At 42.1% G+C, this 16,607-nt stretch overlaps 6 non-coding genes across 6 annotated transcripts; all 6 read right to left on the bottom strand.

Annotated features, from left to right (window-relative positions):
* Nucleotides 1–636: 636 nt before the first annotated feature.
* On the bottom strand, nucleotides 637–708 carry TRNAW-CCA (transfer RNA tryptophan (anticodon CCA)). The gene has a single exon. It is a non-coding gene; the product is annotated as a tRNA-Trp (tRNA).
* A 2,409-nt stretch (nucleotides 709–3,117) lies between these two features.
* TRNAL-AAG (transfer RNA leucine (anticodon AAG)) lies at nucleotides 3,118–3,199 on the bottom strand. The gene has a single exon. It is a non-coding gene; the product is annotated as a tRNA-Leu (tRNA).
* Nucleotides 3,200–8,773: 5,574 nt separating this feature from the next.
* Nucleotides 8,774–8,845, bottom strand: TRNAW-CCA (transfer RNA tryptophan (anticodon CCA)). Its single transcript has one exon. It is a non-coding gene; the product is annotated as a tRNA-Trp (tRNA).
* Nucleotides 8,846–11,253: 2,408 nt separating this feature from the next.
* TRNAL-AAG (transfer RNA leucine (anticodon AAG)) lies at nucleotides 11,254–11,335 on the bottom strand. The gene has a single exon. It is a non-coding gene; the product is annotated as a tRNA-Leu (tRNA).
* A 730-nt stretch (nucleotides 11,336–12,065) lies between these two features.
* TRNAW-CCA (transfer RNA tryptophan (anticodon CCA)) lies at nucleotides 12,066–12,137 on the bottom strand. The gene has a single exon. It is a non-coding gene; the product is annotated as a tRNA-Trp (tRNA).
* A 1,484-nt stretch (nucleotides 12,138–13,621) lies between these two features.
* On the bottom strand, nucleotides 13,622–13,693 carry TRNAW-CCA (transfer RNA tryptophan (anticodon CCA)). Its single transcript has one exon. It is a non-coding gene; the product is annotated as a tRNA-Trp (tRNA).
* Between the last annotated feature and the right edge of the window lie 2,914 nt (nucleotides 13,694–16,607).

The raw sequence follows: 16,607 nt of genomic DNA, 5'->3' as shown, positions 1-16,607 counted from the left end.
TCCCGATAATATCTTTCCACACTCATGCAGCACTGCTGGCGGCATAGGTCATTTAGAACGCCTTCACCTCTACAAGACCGCAAAAACACAAGAAAACTAGATCAATGCTAAAATATTACACATCCCCCTCTATTTATTCTCACACAGAAAGAGTTTAAAGCGCAAGATCCTCATGTTACATTCAGGTGAAATCTGCTAGCGTGTCAAATGACCACCAACAGGTGCAAACAAAAGATAACAATTCAACACCAGCATAGGGAAAGTGCTGTCCTCCAGTATTCAGCATTCAAATGCTGCCTCTAGGAAATCGATTCATTAACCTGTTTTGACAAAAAGGGAGTAAAGCAAAAAAAAGGAGGAACCCATAAAATGACACGCTAAAGGAACATAGGGACTCTATTTTTGGTTCCCGACTCCTAGTTTAAAATCCACAGGATTCATTTGAAACAATCAGGAATCCTGCAGCATGTCAAATCTACTTACTGTAGATGAGCAGGACTTTTCCCGTTTTGAGCATCAACATAATGAAATAACGCAAGTACGGGATATATGGATTATATATGCTAAGCCTGCTTTTTATCCAACTCTGGTATGACAAGAGATCTGTGCTTACTCTTCTCCAAAGCAAAAGCAGCATGACCCCAACGTGATTTGAACACGCAACCTTCTGATCTGGAGTCAGACGCGCTACCGTTGCGCCACGAGGTCTCATTGTAAAGGTGGATGTGGTCTTCAACAGAGTAGCCAACAAAGGTAGGTTTTTTTTCCCCCACCGACATAAAATTAGATCGATTCTGACAAATTAAATATTCAGCCTAAAGAGGAATGAAAATAAGTACTTTTCTTTTCAGCACAATACCACTGTAATTGAAGGCAAAGCCAAACAGAAAGGCACCGCACCAGCTAGCCAGTTTCTGTGTTTGTGGCCATGTGAAGCCATACCGGTTTAATTACATTACAATGGAACATGCAAATGCTGGGGTGAATCGTGCATGGTGTGGAATTCTCCACGTGACTTACTCTTTGCTAGCTTTATATTTAGGACAATTTATGGCCTCTTTCAAGTGAGAAGAAAGATGTTAAATTCTCTTCCTAAAGAAGGTGTTTTATGGAATTCAGTAGATGTATTTGAGGATGGCCTCGATGTTCTTGTGGCAAAGCTGGAAACTATGCCACTTTAGTATCTAAAGTGGGTATTGTAACACAGCTTGTTGATCCAAGGAGAAATCGGAATGCACATATGGAGTTCTAAAGGAATCCTGCTGGCCAATTTGGGGCACAATTGAAAATGACTTCAGGTCTTTCTTTTTTTCTACTTTATTTAAACGGCGTGATACGTTTATTCATCCACAGAAGGCTGGAAGAAAAAAAGAGCCTGATGGCAGCGGTGGGATTCGAACCCACGCTCCCGAAGAGACTGGAGCCTTAATCCAGCGCCTTAGACCGCTCGGCCACGCTACCTGCGCAAAATCCCTGTGGCTGCGTACTCAAAACACGCACGCCATTTGGGAGCGTTCTGATCATTTCCTTTTCTTTCTTGTCAAAAGGTTGCAAGTCCCGACAATATCTTTCCACACTCATGCAGCACTGCTGGCGGCATAGGTCATTTAGAACGCCTTCACCTCTACAAGACCGCAAAAACACAAGAAAACTAGATCAATGCTAAAATATTACACATCCCCCTCTATTTATTCTCACACAGAAAGAGTTTAAAGCGCAAGTTCCTCATGTTACATTCAGGTGAAATCTGCTAGCGTGTCAAATGACCACCAACAGGTGCAAACAAAAGATAACAATTCAACACCAGCATAGGGAAAGTGCTGTCCTCCAGTATTCAGCATTCAAATGCTGCCTCTAGGAAATCGATTCATTAACCTGTTTTGACAAAAAGGGAGTAAAGCAAAAAAAAGGAGGAACCCATAAAATGACACGCTAAAGGAACAGAGGGACTCTATTTTTGGTTCCCGACTCCTAGTTTAAAATCCACAAGATTCATTTGAAACAATCAGGAATCCTGCAGCATGTCAAATCTACCTGCTGTAGATGAGCAGGACTTTTCCCGTTTTGACCATCAACATAATGAAATAACGCAAGTACGGGATATATGGATTATATATGCTAAGCCTGCTTTTTATCCAACTCTGGTATGACAAGAGATCTGTGCTTACTCTTCTCCAAAGCAAAAGCAGCATGACCCCGACGTGATTTGAACATGCAACCTGATCTGGAGTCAGACGCGCTACCGTTGCGCCACAAGGTCTCATTGTAAAGGTAGACGTGGTTGTCAACAGAGTAGCCAACAAAGGTAGGTTTTTTTTCCCCCACCGACATAAAATTAGATCGATTCTGACAAATTAAATATTCAGCCTAAAGAGGAATGAAAATAAGTACTTTTCTTTTCAGCACAATACCACTGTAATTGAAGGCAAAGCCAAACAGAAAGGCACCGCACCAGCTAGCCAGTTTCTGTGTTTGTGGCCATGTGAAGCCATACCGGTTTAATTACATTACAATGGAACATGCAAATGCTGGGGTGAATCGTGCATGGTGTGGAATTCTCCACGTGACTTACTCTTTGCTAGCTTTATATTTAGGACAATTTATGGCCTCTTTCAAGTGAGAAGAAAGATGTTAAATTCTCTTCCTAAAGAAGGTGTTTTATGGAATTCAGTAGATGTATTTGAGGATGGCCTCGATGTTCTTGTTGCAAAGCTGGAAACTATGCCACTTTAGTATCTAAAGTGGGTATTGTAACACAGCTTGTTGATCCAAGGAGAAATCGGAATGCACATATGGAGTTCTAAAGGAATCCTGCTGCCCAATTTGGGGCACAATTGAAAATGACTTCAGGTCTTTCTTTTTTTTTCCTTTCTCCTTCTTTTGGAACAACAAGGGGAAGAAGTGTGGGTGAAATGTTGAAGCTGAGTCTTCTTTTCATCCTGCATTACTTTTCTAACTTTCTGTGTTACTGTTCCATTTTCAAAGATCAAATGAGTATGAAACAAGTGCATTTCCATGTCCACATAAGTTGCATGTTGTGGCAAATAAGGATGCGGTATTTAAACGGCGTGATACGTTTATTCATCCACAGAAGGCTGGAAGAAAAAAAGAGCCTGATGGCAGCGGTGGGATTCGAACCCACGCCCCCGAAGAGACTGGAGCCTTAATCCAGCGCCTTAGACCGCTCGGCCACGCCACCTGCGCAAAATCTCGGTGGCTGCGTACTCAAAACACGTACGCCATTTGGGTGCGTTCTGATCATTTCCTTTTCTTTCTTGTCAAAAGGTTGCAAGTCCCGACAATATCTTTCCACACTCATGCAGCACTGCTGGCGGCATAGGTCATTTAGAACGCCTTCACCTCTACAAGACCGCAAAAACACAAGAAAAATAGATCAATGCTAAAATATTACACACCCCCCTCTATTTATTCTCACACAGAAAGAGTTTCAAGCGCAAGTTCCTCATGTTACATTCAGGTGAAATCTGCTAGCGTGTCAAATGACCACCAACAGGTGCAAAAAAAATATAACAATTCAACACCAGCATAGGGAAAGTGCTGTCCTCCAGTATTCAGCATTCAAATGCTGCCTCTAGGAAATCGATTCATTAACCTGTTTTGAGAAAAAGGGAATAAAGCAAAAAAAAGGAGGAACCCATAAAATGACACGCTAAAGGAACAGGGGGACTCTATTTTTGGTTCCCGACTCCTAGTTTAAAATCCACAGGATTCATTTGAAACAATCAGGAATCCTGCAGCATGTCAAATCTACCTACTGTAGATGAGCAGGACTTTTCCCGTTTTGACCATCAACATAATGAAATAACGCAAGTACGGGATATATGGATTATATATGCTAAGCCTGCTTTTTATCCAACTCTAGTATGACAAGAGATCTGTGCTTACTCTTCTCCAAAACAAAAGCAGCATTATCCGACGTGATTTGAACACGCAACCTTCTGATCTGGAGTCAGACGCGCTACCGTTGCGCCACGAGGTCTCATTGTAGAGGTGGATGTGGTCTTCAACAGAGTAGCCAACAAAGGTAGGTTTTTTTTCCCACACCGACATAAAATTAGATCGATTCTGACAAATTAAATATTCAGTCTAAAGAGGAATGAAAATAAGTACTTTTCTTTTCAGCACAATACCACTGTAATTGAAGGCAAAGCCAAACAGAAAGGCACCGCACCAGCTAGCCAGTTTCTGTGTTTGTGGCCATGTGAAGCCATAATGGTTTAATTACATTACAATGGAACATGCAAATGCTGGGGTGAATCGTGCATGGTGTGGAATTCTCCACGTGACTTACTCTTTGCTAGCTTTATATTTAGGACAATTTTTGGCCTCTTTCAAGTGAGAAGAAAGATGTTAAATTATCTTCCTAAAGAAGGTGTTTTATGGAATTCAGTAGATGTATTTGAGGATGGCCTCGATGTTCTTGTGGCAAAGCTGGAAACTATGCCACTATAGTATCTAAAGTGGGTATTGTAACACAGCTTGTTGATCCAAGGAGAAATCGGAATGCACATATGGAGTTCTAAAGGAATCCTGCTGCCCAATTTGGGGCACAATTGAAAATGACTTCAGGTCTTTCTTTTTTTCCTTTCTCCTTCTTTTGGAACAACAAGGGGAAGAAGGGTGGGTGAAATGTTGAAGCTGAGTCTTCTTTTCATCCTGCATTACTTTTCTAACTTTCTGTGTTACTGTTCCATTTTCAAAGATCAAATGAGTATGAAACAAGTGCATTTCCATGTCCACATAAGTTGCACGCTGTGGCAAATAAGGAAGCGGTATTTAAACGGCGTGATACGTTTATTCATCCACAGAAGGCTGGAAGAAAAAAAGAGCATGATGGCAGCGGTGGGACTCGAATCCACGCCCCCGAAGAGACTGGAGCCTTAATCCAGCGCCTTAGACCGCTCGGCCACGCTACCTGCGCAAAATCCCTGTGGCTGCGGACTCAAAACACACACGCCATTTGGGAGCATTTTGATCATTTCCTTTTCTTTCTTGTCAAAAGGTTGCAAGTCCCGACAATATCTTTCCACACTCATGCAGCACTGCTGGCGGCATAGGTCATTTAGAACGCCTTCACCTCTACAAGACCGCAAAAACACAAGAAAACTAGATCAATGCTAAAATATTACACATCCCCCTCTATTTATTCTCACACAGAAAGAGTTTAAAGCGCAAGTTCCTCATGTTACATTCAGGTGAAATCTGCTAGCGTGTCAAATGACCACCAACAGGTGCAAACAAAAGATAACAATTCAACACCAGCATAGGGAAAGTGCTGTCCTCCAGTATTCAGCATTCAAATGCTGCCTCTAGGAAATCGATTCATTAACCTGTTTTGACAAAAAGGGAGTAAAGCAAAAAAAAGGAGGAACCCATAAAATGACACGCTAAAGGAACAGGGGGACTCTATTTTTGGTTCCCGACTCCTAGTTTAAAATCCACAGGATTCATTTGAAACAATCAGGAATCCTGCAGCATGTCAAATCTACCTACTGTAGATGAGCAGGACTTTTCCCGTTTTGACCATCAACATAATGAAATAACGCAAGTACGGGATATATGGATTATATATGCTAAGCCTGCTTTTTATCCAACTCTGGTATGACAAGAGATCTGTGCTTACTCTTCTCCAAAGCAAAAGCAGCATGACCCCGACGTGATTTGAACACGCAACCTGATCTGGAGTCAGACGCGCTACCGTTGCGCCACAAGGTCTCATTGTAAAGGTGGATGTGGTCTTCAACAGAGTAGCCAACAAAGGTAGGTTTTTTTTTCCCCCACCGACATAAAATTAGATCGATTCTGACAAATTAAATATTCAGCCTAAAGAGGAATGAAAATAAGTACTTTTCTTTTCAGCACAATACCACTGTAATTGAAGGCAAAGCCAAACAGAAAGGCACCGCACCAGCTAGCCAGTTTCTGTGTTTGTGGCCATGTGAAGCCATACCGGTTTAATTACATTACAATGGAACATGCAAATGCTGGGGTGAATCGTGCATGGTGTGGAATTCTCCACGTGACTTACTCTTTGCTAGCTTTATATTTAGGACAATTTATGGCCTCTTTCAAGTGAGAAGAAAGATGTTAAATTCTCTTCCTAAAGAAGGTGTTTTATGGAATTCAGTAGATGTATTTGAGGATGGCCTCGATGTTCTTGTGGCAAAGCTGGAAACTATGCCACTTTAGTATCTAAAGTGGGTATTGTAACACAGCTTGTTGATCCAAGGAGAAATCGGAATGCACATATGGAGTTCTAAAGGAATCCTGCTGGCCAATTTGGGGCACAATTGAAAATTACTTCAGGTCTTTCTTTTTTTCTACTTTATTTAAAAGGCGTGATACGTTTATTCATCCACAGAAGGCTGGAAGAAAAAAAGAGCCTGATGGCAGCGGTGGGATTCGAACCCATGCCCCCGAAGAGACTTGAGCCTTAATCCAGCGCCTTAGACCGCTCGGCCACGCTACCTGCGCAAAACCCCTGTGGCTGCGTACTCAAAACACGCACGCCATTTGGGAGCGTTCTGATCATTTCCTTTTCTTTCTTGTCAAAAGGTTGCAAGTCCCGACAATATCTTTCCACACTCATGCAGCACTGCTGGCGGCATAGGTCATTTAGAACGCCTTCACCTCTACAAGACCGCAAAAACACAAGAAAACTAGATCAATGCTAAAATATTACACATCCCCCTCTATTTATTCTCACACAGAAAGAGTTTAAAGCGCAAGATCCTCATGTTACATTCAGGTGAAATCTGCTAGCGTGTCAAATGACCACCAACAGGTGCAAACAAAAGATAACAATTCAACACCAGCATAGGGAAAGTGCTGTCCTCCAGTATTCAGCATTCAAATGCTGCCTCTAGGAAATCGATTCATTAACCTGTTTTGACAAAAAGGGAGTAAAGCAAAAAAAAGGAGGAACCCATAAAATGACACGCTAAAGGAACAGAGGGACTCTATTTTTGGTTCCCGACTCCTAGTTTAAAATCCACAGGATTCATTTGAAACAATCAGGAATCCTGCAGCATGTCAAATCTACCTGCTGTAGATGAGCAGGACTTTTCCCGTTTTGACCATCAACATAATGAAATAACGCAAGTACGGGATATATGGATTATATATGCTAAGCCTGCTTTTTATCCAACTCTGGTATGACAAGAGATCTGTGCTTACTCTTCTCCAAAGCAAAAGCAGCATGACCCCGACGTGATTTGAACACGCAACCTGATCTGGAGTCAGACGCGCTACCGTTGCGCCACAAGGTCTCATTGTAAAGGTCAATGTGGTCTTCAACAGAGTAGCTAACAAAGGTAGGTTTTTTTTCCCCCCACCGACATAAAATTAGATCGATTCTGACAAATTAAATATTCAGCCTAAAGAGGAATGAAAATAAGTACTTTTCTTTTCAGCACAATACCACTGTAATTGAAGGCAAAGCCAAACAGAAAGGCACCGCACCAGCTAGCCAGTTTCTGTGTTTGTGGCCATGTGAAGCCATACCGGTTTAATTACATTACAATGGAACATGCAAATGCTGGGGTGAATCGTGCATGGTGTGGAATTCTCCACGTGACTTACTCTTTGCTAGCTTTATATTTAGGACAATTTATGGCCTCTTTCAAGTGAGAAGAAAGATGTTAAATTCTCTTCCTAAAGAAGGTGTTTTATGGAATTCAGTAGATGTATTTGAGGATGGCCTCGATGTTCTTGTGGCAAAGCTGGAAACTATGCCACTTTAGTATCTAAAGTGGGTATTGTAACACAGCTTGTTGATCCAAGGAGAAATCGGAATGCACATATGGAGTTCTAAAGGAATCCTGCTGGCCAATTTGGGGCACAATTGAAAATGACTTCAGGTCTTTCTTTTTTTCTACTTTATTTAAAAGGCGTGATACGTTTATTCATCCACAGAAGGCTGGAAGAAAAAAAGAGCCTGATGGCAGCGGTGGGATTCGAACCGATGCCCCCGAAGAGACTTGAGCCTTAATCCAGCGCCTTAGACCGCTCGGCCACGCTACCTGCGCAAAATCCCTGTGGCTGCGTACTCAAAACACGCACGCCATTTGGGAGCGTTCTGATCATTTCCTTTTCTTTCTTGTCAAAAGGTTGCAAGTCCCGACAATATCTTTCCACACTCATGCAGCACTGCTGGCGGCATAGGTCATTTAGAACGCCTTCACCTCTACAAGACCGCAAAAACACAAGAAAACTAGATCAATGCTAAAATATTACACATCCCCCTCTATTTATTCTCACACAGAAAGAGTTTAAAGCGCAAGATCCTCATGTTACATTCAGGTGAAATCTGCTAGCGTGTCAAATGACCACCAACAGGTGCAAACAAAAGATAACAATTCAACACCAGCATAGGGAAAGTGCTGTCCTCCAGTATTCAGCATTCAAATGCTGCCTCTAGGAAATCGATTCATTAACCTGTTTTGACAAAAAGGGAGTAAAGCAAAAAAAAGGAGGAACCCATAAAATGACACGCTAAAGGAACAGAGGGACTCTATTTTTGGTTCCCGACTCCTAGTTTAAAATCCACAGGATTCATTTGAAACAATCAGGAATCCTGCAGCATGTCAAATCTACTTACTGCAGATGAGCAGGACTTTTCCCGTTTTGACCATCAACATAATGAAATAACGCAAGTACGGGATATATGGATTATATATGCTAAGCCTGCTTTTTATCCAACTCTGGTATGACAAGAGATCTGTGCTTACTCTTCTCCAAAGCAAAAGCAGCATGACCCCGACGTGATTTGAACACGCAACCTTCTGATCTGGAGTCAGACGCGCTACCGTTGCGCCACGAGGTCTCATTGTAAAGGTGGATGTGGTCTTCAACAGAGTAGCCAACAAAGGTAGGTTTTTTTTTCCCCCACCGACATAAAATTAGATCGATTCTGACAAATTAAATATTCAGCCTAAAGAGGAATGAAAATAAGTACTTTTCTTTTCAGCACAATACCACTGTAATTGAAGGCAAAGCCAAACAGAAAGGCACCGCACCAGCTAGCCAGTTTCTGTGTTTGTGGCCATGTGAAGCCATACCGGTTTAATTACATTACAATGGAACATGCAAATGCTGGGGTGAATCGTGCATGGTGTGGAATTCTCCACGTGACTTACTCTTTGCTAGCTTTATATTTAGGACAATTTATGGCCTCTTTCAAGTGAGAAGAAATATGTTAAATTCTCTTCCTAAAGAAGGTGTTTTATGGAATTCAGTAGATGTATTTGAGGATGGCCTCGATGTTCTTGTGGCAAAGCTGGAAACTATGCCACTTTAGTATCTAAAGTGGGTATTGTAACACAGCTTGTTGATCCAAGGAGAAATCGGAATGCACATATGGAGTTCTAAAGGAATCCTGCTGCCCAATTTGGGGCACAATTGAAAATGACTTCAGGTCTTTCTTTTTTTCTACTTTATTTAAACGGCGTGATACGTTTATTCATCCACAGAAGGCTGGAAGAAAAAAAGAGCCTGATGGCAGCGGTGGGATTCGAACCCACGCTCCCGAAGAGACTGGAGCCTTAATCCAGCGCCTTAGACCGCTCGGCCACGCTACCTGCGCAAAATCCCTGTGGCTGCGTACTCAAAACACGCACGCCATTTGGGAGCGTTCTGATCATTTCCTTTTCTTTCTTGTCAAAAGGTTGCAAGTCCCGACAATATCTTTCCACACTCATGCAGCACTGCTGGCGGCATAGGTCATTTAGAACGCCTTCACCTCTACAAGACCGCAAAAACACAAGAAAACTAGATCAATGCTAAAATATTACACATCCCCCTCTATTTATTCTCACACAGAAAGAGTTTAAAGCGCAAGTTCCTCATGTTACATTCAGGTGAAATCTGCTAGCGTGTCAAATGACCACCAACAGGTGCAAACAAAAGATAACAATTCAACACCAGCATAGGGAAAGTGCTGTCCTCCAGTATTCAGCATTCAAATGCTGCCTCTAGGAAATCGATTCATTAACCTGTTTTGACAAAAAGGGAGTAAAGCAAAAAAAAGGAGGAACCCATAAAATGACACGCTAAAGGAACAGAGGGACTCTATTTTTGGTTCCCGACTCCTAGTTTAAAATCCACAGGATTCATTTGAAACAATCAGGAATCCTGCAGCATGTCAAATCTACCTACTGTAGATGAGCAGGACTTTTCCCGTTTTGAGCATCAACATAATGAAATAACGCAAGTACGGGATATATGGATTATATATGCTAAGCCTGCTTTTTATCCAACTCTGGTATGACAAGAGATCTGTGCTTACTCTTCTCCAAAGCAAAAGCAGCATGACCCCGACGTGATTTGAACACGCAACCTGATCTGGAGTCAGACGCGCTACCGTTGCGCCACAAGGTCTCATTGTAAAGGTGGACGTGGTTGTCAACAGAGTAGCCAACAAAGGTAGGTTTTTTTTCCCCCACCGACATAAAATTAGATCGATACTGACAAATTAAATATTCAGTCTAAAGAGGAATGAAAATAAGTACTTTTCTTTTCAGCACAATACCACTGTAATTGAAGGCAAAGCCAAACAGAAAGGCACCGCACCAGCTAGCCAGTTTCTGTGTTTGTGGCCATGTGAAGCCATAATGGTTTAATTACATTACAATGGAACATGCAAATGCTGGGGTGAATCGTGCATGGTGTGGAATTCTCCACGTGACTTACTCTTTGCTAGCTTTATATTTAGGACAATTTATGGCCTCTTTCAAGTGAGAAGAAAGATGTTAAATTATCTTCCTAAATAAGGTGTTTTATGGAATTCAGTAGATGTATTTGAGGATGGCCTCGATGTTCTTGTGGCAAAGCTGGAAACTATGCCACTATAGTATCTAAAGTGGGTATTGTAACACAGCTTGTTGATCCAAGGAGAAATCGGAATGCACATATGGAGTTCTAAAGGAATCCTGCTGCCCAATTTGGGGCACAATTGAAAATGACTTCAGGTCTTTCTTTTTTTCCTTTCTCCTTCTTTTGGAACAACAAGGGGAAGAAGGGTGGGTGAAATGTTGAAGCTGAGTCTTCTTTTCATCCTGCATTACTTTTCTAACTTTCTGTGTTACTGTTCCATTTTCAAAGATCAAATGAGTATGAAACAAGTGCATTTCCATGTCCACATAAGTTGCACGCTGTGGCAAATAAGGAAGCGGTATTTAAACGGCGTGATACGTTTATTCATCCACAGAAGGCTGGAAGAAAAAAAGAGCCTGATGGCAGCGGTGGGATTCGAACCCACGCCCCCGAAGAGACTGGAGCCTTAATCCAGCGCCTTAGACCGCTCGGCCACGCTACCTGCGCAAAATCCCTGTGGCTGCGGACTCAAAACACACACGCCATTTGGGAGCATTTTGATCATTTCCTTTTCTTTCTTGTCAAAAGGTTGCAAGTCCCGACAATATCTTTCCACACTCATGCAGCACTGCTGGCGGCATAGGTCATTTAGAACGCCTTCACCTCTACAAGACCGCAAAAACACAAGAAAACTAGATCAATGCTAAAATATTACACATCCCCCTCTATTTATTCTCACACAGAAAGAGTTTAAAGCGCAAGTTCCTCATGTTACATTCAGGTGAAATCTGCTAGCGTGTCAAATGACCACCAACAGGTGCAAACAAAAGATAACAATTCAACACCAGCATAGGGAAAGTGCTGTCCTCCAGTATTCAGCATTCAAATGCTGCCTCTAGGAAATCGATTCATTAACCTGTTTTGACAAAAAGGGAGTAAAGCAAAAAAAAGGAGGAACCCATAAAATGACACGCTAAAGGAACAGGGGGACTCTATTTTTGGTTCCCGACTCCTAGTTTAAAATCCACAGGATTCATTTGAAACAATCAGGAATCCTGCAGCATGTCAAATCTACCTACTGTAGATGAGCAGGACTTTTCCCGTTTTGACCATCAACATAATGAAATAACGCAAGTACGGGATATATGGATTATATATGCTAAGCCTGCTTTTTATCCAACTCTGGTATGACAAGAGATCTGTGCTTACTCTTCTCCAAAGCAAAAGCAGCATGACCCCGACGTGATTTGAACACGCAACCTTCTGATCTGGAGTCAGACGCGCTACTGTTGCGCCACGAGGTCTCATTGTAAAGGTGGATGTGGTCTTCAACAGAGTAGCCAACAAAGGTAGGTTTTTTTTTCCCCCACCGACATAAAATTAGATCGATTCTGACAAATTAAATATTCAGCCTAAAGAGGAATGAAAATAAGTACTTTTCTTTTCAGCACAATACCACTGTAATTGAAGGCAAAGCCAAACAGAAAGGCACCGCACCAGCTAGCCAGTTTCTGTGTTTGTGGCCATGTGAAGCCATACCGGTTTAATTACATTACAATGGAACATGCAAATGCTGGGGTGAATCGTGCATGGTGTGGAATTCTCCACGTGACTTACTCTTTGCTAGCTTTATATTTAGGACAATTTATGGCCTCTTTCAAGTGAGAAGAAAGATGTTAAATTCTCTTCCTAAAGAAGGTGTTTTATGGAATTCAGTAGATGTATTTGAGGATGGCCTCGATGTTCTTGTGGCAAAGCTGGAAACTATGCCACTTTAGTATCTAAAGTGGGTATTGTAACACAGCTTGTTGATCCAAGGAGAAATCGGAATGCACATATGGAGTTCTAAAGGAATCCTGCTGGCCAATTTGGGGCACAATTGAAAATGACTTCAGGTCTTTCTTTTTTTCTACTTTATTTAAACGGCGTGATACGTTTATTCATCCACAGAAGGCTGGAAGAAAAAAAGAGCCTGATGGCAGCGGTGGGATTCGAACCCATGCCCCCGAAGAGACTGGAGCCTTAATCCAGCACCTTAGACCGCTCGGCCACGCTACCTGCGCAAAATCCCTGTGGCTGCGTACTCAAAACACGCACGCCATTTGGGAGCGTTCTGATCATTTCCTTTTCTTTCTTGTCAAAAGGTTGCAAGTCCCGACAATATCTTTCCACACTCATGCAGCACTGCTGGCGGCATAGGTCATTTAGAACGCCTTCACCTCTACAAGACCGCAAAAACACAAGAAAACTAGATCAATGCTAAAATATTACACATCCCCCTCTATTCATTCTCACACAGAAAGAGTTTAAAGCGCAAGTTCCTCATGTTACATTCAGGTGAAATCTGCTAGCGTGTCAAATGACCACCAACAGGTGCAAACAAAAGATAACAATTCAACACCAGCTTAGGGAAAGTGCTGTCCTCCAGTATTCAGCATTCAAATGCTGCCTCTAGGAAATCGATTCATTAACCTGTTTTGACAAAAAGGGAGTAAAGCAAAAAAAAGGAGGAACCCATAAAATGACACGCTAAAGGAACAGGGGGACTCTATTTTTGGTTCCCGACTCCTAGTTTAAAATCCACAGGATTCATTTGAAACAATCAGGAATCCTGCAGCATGTCAAATCTACCTACTGTAGATGAGCAGGACTTTTCCCGTTTTGACCATCAACATAATGAAATAACGCAAGTACGGGATATATGGATTATATATGCTAAGCCTGCTTTTTACCCAACTCTGGTATGACAAGAGATCTGTGCTTACTCTTCTCCAAAGCAAAAGCAGCATGACCCCGACGTGATTTGAACACGCAACCTTCTGATCTGGAGTCAGACGCGCTACCGTTGCGCCACGAGGTCTCATTGTAAAGGTGGAAGTGGTCGTCAACAGAGTAGCCAACAAAGGTAGTTTTTTTTCCCCCCACCGACATAAAATTAGATCGATTCTGACAAATTAAATATTCAGCCTAAAGAGGAATGAAAATAAGTACTTTTCTTTTCAGCACAATACCACTGTAATTGAAGGCAAAGCCAAACAGAAAGGCACCGCACCAGCTAGCCAGTTTCTGTGTTTGTGGCCATGTGAAGCCATACCGGTTTAATTACATTACAATGGAACATGCAAATGCTGGGGTGAATCGTGCATGGTGTGGAATTCTCCACGTGACTTACTCTTTGCTAGCTTTATATTTAGGACAATTTATGGCCTCTTTCAAGTGAGAAGAAAGATGTTAAATTCTCTTCCTAAAGAAGGTGTTTTATGGAATTCAGTAGATGTATTTGAGGATGGCCTCGATGTTCTTGTGGCAAAGCTGGAAACTATGCCACTTTAGTATCTAAAGTGGGTATTGTAACACAGCTTGTTGATCCAAGGAGAAATCGGAATGCACATATGGAGTTCTAAAGGAATCCTGCTGCCCAATTTGGGGCACAATTGAAAATGACTTCAGGTCTTTCTTTTTTTCCTTTCTCCTTCTTTTGGAACAACAAGGGGAAGAAGGGTGGGTGAAATGTTGAAGCTGAGTCTTCTTTTCATCCTGCATTACTTTTCTAACTTTCTGTGTTACTGTTCCATTTTCAAAGATCAAATGAGTATAAAACAAGTGCACTTCCATGTCCACATAAGTTGCACGCTGTGGCAAATAATGAAGCGGTATTTAAACGGCGTGATACGTTTATTCATCCACAGAAGGCTGGAAGAAAAAAAGAACCTGATGGCAGCGTTGGGATTCAAACCCAAGCCCCCGAAAAGACTGGAGCCTTAATCCAGCGCCTTAGACTGCTCGGCCACGCTACCTGCGCAAAATCCCTGTGGCTGCGTACTCAAAACACACACGCCATTTGGGAGCGTTCTGATCATTTCCTTTTCTTTCTTGTCAAAAGGTTGCAAGTCCCGACAATATCTTTCCACACTCATGCAGCACTGCTGGCGGCATAGGTCATTTAGAACGCCTTCACCTCTACAAGACCGCAAAAACACAAGAAAACTAGATCAATGCTAAAATATTACACATCCCCCTCTATTTATTCTCACACAGAAAGAGTTTAAAGCGCAAGTTCCTCATGTTACATTCAGGTGAAATCTGCTAGCGTGTCAAATGACCACCAACAGGTGCAAACAAAAGATAACAATTCAACACCAGCATAGGGAAAGTGCTGTCCTCCAGTATTCAGCATTCAAATGCTGCCTCTAGGAAATCGATTCATTAACCTGTTTTGACAAAAAGGGAGTAAAGCAAAAAAAAGGAGGAACCCATAAAATGACACGCTAAAGGAACAGGGGGACTCTATTTTTGGTTCCCGACTCCTAGTTTAAAATCCACAGGATTCATTTGAAACAATCAGGAATCCTGCAGCATGTCAAATCTACCTACTGTAGATGAGCAGGACTTTTCCCGTTTTGACCATCAACATAATGAAATAACGCAAGTACGGGATATATGGATTATATATGCTAAGCCTGCTTTTTATCCAACTCTGGTATGACAAGAGATCTGTGCTTACTCTTCTCCAAAGCAAAAGCAGCATGACCCTGACGTGATTTGAACACACAACCTTCTTATCAGGAGTCCGACGCGCTACAGTTGCGCCACGAGGTCTCATTGTAAAGGTGAATGTGGTCGTCAACAGAGTAGTCAACAAAGGTAGGTTTTTTCCCCCCACCGACATAAAATTAGATAGATTCTGACAAATTAAATATTCAGCCTAAAGAGGAAAGGAAATAAGTACTTTTCTTTTCACACAATACCACTGTAATTGAAAGCAAAGCCAAACAGAAAGGCACCGCACCAGCTAGCCAGTTTCTGTGTTTGTGGCCATGTGAAGCCATACCGGTTTAATTACATTACAATGGAACATGCAAATGCTGGGGTGAATCGTGCATGGTGTGGAATTCTCCACGTGACTTACTCTTTGCTAGCTTTATATTTAGGACAATTTATGGCCTCTTTCAAGTGAGAAGAAAGATGTTAAATTCTCTTCCTAAAGAAGGTGTTTTATGGAATTCAGTAGATGTATTTGAGGATGGCCTCGATGTTCTTGTGGCAAAGCTGGAAACTATGCCACTTTAGTATCTAAAGTGGGTATTGTAACACAGCTTGTTGATCCAAGGAGAAATCGGAATGCACATATGGAGTTCTAAAGGAATCCTGCTGCCCAATTTGGGGCACAATTGAAAATGACTTCAGGTCTTTCTTTTTTTCCTTTCTCCTTCTTTTGGAACAACAAGGGGAAGAAGGGTGGGTGCAATGTTGAAGCTGAGTCTTCTTTTCATCCTGCATTACTTTTCTAACTTTCTGTGTTACTGTTCCATTTTCAAAGATCAAATGAGTATGAAACAAGTGCATTTCCCTGTCCACATAAGTTGCACGCTGTGGCAAATAATGAAGCGGTATTTAAACGGCGTGATACGTTTATTCATCCACAGAAGGCTGGAAGAAAAAAATAACCTGATGGCAGCGTTGGGATTCAAACCCAAGCCCCCGAAAAGACTGGAGCCTTAATCCAGCGCCTTAGACTGCTCGGCCACGCTACCTGCGCAAAATCCCTGTGGCTGCGTACTCAAAACACACACGCCATTTGGGAGCGTTCTGATCATTTCCTTTTCTTTCTTGTCAAAAGGTTGCAAGTCCCGACAATATCTTTCCACACTCATGCAGCACTGCTGGCGGCATAGGTCATTTAGAACGCCTTCACCTCTACAAGACCGCAAAAACACAAGAAAACTAGATCAATGCTAAAATATTACACATCCCCCTCTATTTATTCTCACACA

This window comes from Pelobates fuscus, chromosome 3, assembly GCF_036172605.1.
Source record: "Pelobates fuscus isolate aPelFus1 chromosome 3, aPelFus1.pri, whole genome shotgun sequence".
Classification (NCBI taxonomy): domain Eukaryota; kingdom Metazoa; phylum Chordata; class Amphibia; order Anura; family Pelobatidae; genus Pelobates; species Pelobates fuscus.
The sequence above is the reverse complement of the archived record's forward strand: the minus strand, read 5'-3'. Positions and strand labels throughout refer to the sequence as shown.